Source organism: Panthera uncia, unplaced genomic scaffold (genome assembly GCF_023721935.1).
Source record: "Panthera uncia isolate 11264 unplaced genomic scaffold, Puncia_PCG_1.0 HiC_scaffold_531, whole genome shotgun sequence".
NCBI lineage: Eukaryota > Metazoa > Chordata > Mammalia > Carnivora > Felidae > Panthera > Panthera uncia.
In genome coordinates, this window is record NW_026059684.1 from 5,180 (window position 1) to 9,523 (window position 4,344).

Here is a 4,344-nt window from a genome sequence, read left to right on the forward strand (position 1 = left end):
TGCTTAGGATCTAGAAAGCTTGATTTGGCAAGATTTTGGAGGAAAACTAAAAAAAAAGAGTATGTGAGCATGACTGATAGGCTACTCTATTTTCAGAAATAGTGCTTAATTATAAAAGGAAAAATCATTGTCTAAGGGTCATAAAATGTATTCAGACATGGGTCTATAAGTTATGCATTTACATTGATTTACAATGAGTATATTATAAAACCTATAAGTTCTGATGTTGATATCTAAATTTATGTAGAAACATAAAACATATATATTTCAATAAAATCATTACAGAAATATATTATTCTTAGACATTTACAGATTTTTATGAAATATTTCATAGACATATGCATGTCCTATAAATATTTTATCTATGAAATTAAAACTGGCAGGTTTGTTTTATCAAAATATGTGTTAAGTTTTTTAAGAGTTACAATGTTTCATTAATAAATCACAGTTTGGAACAAAAATAATGAATTAACAAGAGCTTAATTTTCTGTACGTAATGCATGTTTCTCTTTAGGGAAAGCTAAATTAATGTCCCATGGAAAATAGTAACAAAACATCTACTGATTTTTTCTTATTGGGATTATCCCCACCATCAGGAATTGGCCTGTTCTTCTTCATTTTTGTTTTTCTCATTTTCCTAATGGCTCTTTGTGGCAACCTGTCCATGATCATTGTCATCCTCCTGGACATCCATCTCCACACACCCATGTATTTTCTACTTAGTTCTCCCTCATGGATCTGAACTACATCTACACCATTGTCCCCAAGATGGCTTCCAATTATCTCTTTGGAAACAAGTTGATTTCTTTCATTGGGTGTGGAGTTCATAGTTTCCTCTTCATTACCTTAGCTGGTGCAGAAGGATTATTATTGGCCCGTATGGCTTATGATCGTTATGTGGCCATTTGCTTTCCTCTTCACTATGCCATTCGTATGACAAAAAGAGTATGTGTGCTGATGATAACAGGATCTTGGATAATGAGCTCGATCAACTCCTGTGCTCACACTGTATATGCCCTCCATATCCCTTACTGTCAATCCAGAACCATAAATCATTTCTTCTGTGATGTCCCGGCCATGTTGACTCTGGCTTGCATGGACATTTGGGTCTATGAGTACACGGTGTTTGTGAGCACGACACTCTTCCTTGTGTTACCTTTCATTGGCATTGCATGTTCCTATGGCCGAGTTCTCCTCACCATCTGCCGCATACACTCAACAGAAGGGAGGAAGAAGGCCTATTCCACCTGTAGCACACACCTCACTGTGGTGACTTTCTACTATGCACCCTTTGCTTACACTTATCTACACCCAAGATCGCTGAGAACTCCAACAGAGGACAAAATTCTGGCCGTCTTCTACACCATCCTGACCCCAATGCTCAACCCCATCATTTACAGCCTGAGAAACAAGGAGGTGATGGGAACCCTGAGAAGATTGATTCAGAGGATCTGCTCTGTATAAGTGTCGACAAAGTTCTCATTAATCCTGCTGCTTTAGAAATACATCATTTTCACCTTTTACACTCATTGGGAACAATGCCATTCCAAGATTGAAGACAAAGATTATATTAATCTAGAAAATTAAGATAATTGACACTTGACAAATAAATTTTATATTCCCAATTACTCTATTATTGTGGGAGTTTTTCAATAAATATAAATGGCATATATTTCCCCTTAATATGTGGGTAATAAGATTTTATTAATACATTGAAATGAGATTGGAAACAGTCCAACTTGATGATATTATCCATTATAATAGTTCTAATATATTTACCATATCACCCCAAATAGATAAAATAGGACAAAAGAACAAGAAATGCTATAACATTGCCAGATTTATTTGAAATCAATGTAAACACACACACACACACACACACACACACACACATCAATGGATACGTAGGATACTTATGTTGTTTCCCTATCTTATCTTCTTAGCTATGGTGTATAATGCTGTAAGTGACATAGAGATCATATCTTTTACAAGGAGTATTGTTGTATTATTTGGATAAATATGCAGCAGTGGAATTGATGGATCATATGGTAGTACCATTCTTAATGTCATGGGAAACCTCCATAGGTTTCTCCATAATGACTGCACCTGTTTACATTCCCAGCAATAGTGAAGAGACTCCCATTTTCCCACATCTTCACCAACACTTCTTATTCCCTGTCTTTTTGATAATAGCTGTTCTAAATATTTAAGATGATATCTCACTGTGATTTGTATTTGCATCCTGATAACTTATGATATTCATTTTTTTGTATCTTTATCCATCTGATTATTCTTCAGAAAATGATCCTTCCTCACAACTCTGCAAATTTGTACTCTTTTTTTTAAATTTTGAATTATATGTGTTCTTTATATATTTTGCATACCAGCCCCTTTTCACACATATGACCTCCAAGTATATTTTCCCTATTCAATAGGTTGTCTTTTAATTTTGTTGATGGTTCTATTTGCTGTGCAAATTTTTAGTTTGAAATAGTCCCACTTGATTATTTTTACTTTTGTTCTTTTTGCCATTAGTGTAAGATAATATATTATATAATATATAATATAACATATATAATACATATACATATATAATATATTATATTATATATTATATTAATTATATTATATATGTTATATATTATATATGTTATATATATATATAATATATAATACATTTAATTATATAGACCTCTGTCTAGAAGTTAACCACTTGTTTTTTTCTAGAAATTTTATCGTGTCACTTTTTACATTTTATTTAGTCCATTTTATTTTATTTTATTTTGATTTTTATTTTTTTTTAAGTTTTTTATGTTTATTTATTTTTGAGAGAGAGAGAGAGAGACAGGGCATGAGCAGGGGAGGGGCAGAGTGTGAGGGAGACACAGAATCCAAAACAGGCTCCAGGCTCTGAGCCATCAGCACAGAGCCCAATGCAGGGTTCGAACCCATGAACCATGAGATTGTGACCTGAGCCCAAGTCGGACGTTCAACCGACTGAGCCACCCAGGCGCCCCTATTTAGTCCATTTTAAACTAATATTCGTGTAGAGTTTAAGATAATGTTCTAATTTCATTTTTTTTTTTGCATGTGGCCATCCACTTTCCCAACTGCAAATTACATAGAATATTTATTTATTGAATAGTCTGTCTTTTCTCCATAGTATATTCTTAACTTCCTTGTTGTAAATTAGTTGACAATATATTCATGGGTTTATTTCTGGTCTGTGCTTCCTAAACAGTGTAGAGAAAGTGTGGATGCATACTTCTCTAAGAGATGCAAAGACGGTGAGAATGGCATGGAACTGTGGCACTCAGTGTATTCTAAAGATGAGGAAAAGTAAGGAAGCCCAGAAGTATTTTAGGATCGCTGTGTTATCTGGGATTTATAGGTTGTTTGGGATTCAGTACTTCTCTGATTTAACAGAGACTTATCTCAATATGTCTATCATCTGGTATTCACCCATGGTTGTTGTGGTTCCTTAAGGATAAGTTTGCCCTGAAATCACACCTACAGGTTCCATTGTATCCTATATTCACATTCTACTGAATTTTGAACTCAAATCTCCACATATATTGTGGGTAGTTCTGAGTTATGAACTAAAATGTCTTCATTTGCTATAGAAATTTAGATTAGTACAACCATATCTACACACCTAATAAAATGTTTTCCTCATTTTGCTGCACACATGTGTTTCATGCTGTAAGAATAAATATTTCTAATTGCCTGAGTACACCAGGGATAGTCTGCTCTTATATTCAAAAGCAAGTTTTTATTTTCAGCTTGGTAAAAGTAACTTTAATTTTTCCTAGTCAATCTAGACTAGGCTAAAAATTCAGTGCCAAAAATGCTCAGTAATTCTCTTGGTAGAAATTATCAATATATTCAGACTTCTGGTTTCTAGGTTTTCCCATAAGAAATCTGGGAATCTGCTGTTATTTTACCAAGTAAAAATGTAAACAGATTGAAATATTGAGAACTTTGTTTATATCCAGAAAATAAAGAAGAATAAATGCTCTGTCGGTTGAGCATCAGACTTTGGCTCAGGTCATGATCTCGTGGTTCATGAGTTTGAGTCCCACGTTGGACTCTGTGCTGACAGCTCAGAGCCTGGAGCCTGCTTCAGATTCTGCCCCTCCATTTCTCTATGTCACTCCCCAGCTTGTACTCTGCCTCTCTCTTTGTCTCTCAAAAATATAAGGAACATTGACCAAGTGGGATTTATACCTGAGATGCAGGGCTGGTTCAATATCTACAACACAAATAACGTGATTCCTCACAGCAATAAAAGAAAGCACAAGAACCATGTGATCCTCTCAATAGATGAAGAGAAATCATTTGACA

The 4,344-nt window shown here is 34.5% G+C and overlaps 1 pseudogene; it reads left to right on the forward strand.

Annotated features, from left to right (window-relative positions):
- Positions 1–535: 535 nt before the first annotated feature.
- On the forward strand, positions 536–1,464 carry LOC125918199 (olfactory receptor 2L2-like; annotated as a pseudogene).
- Positions 1,465–4,344: the final 2,880 nt, after the last annotated feature.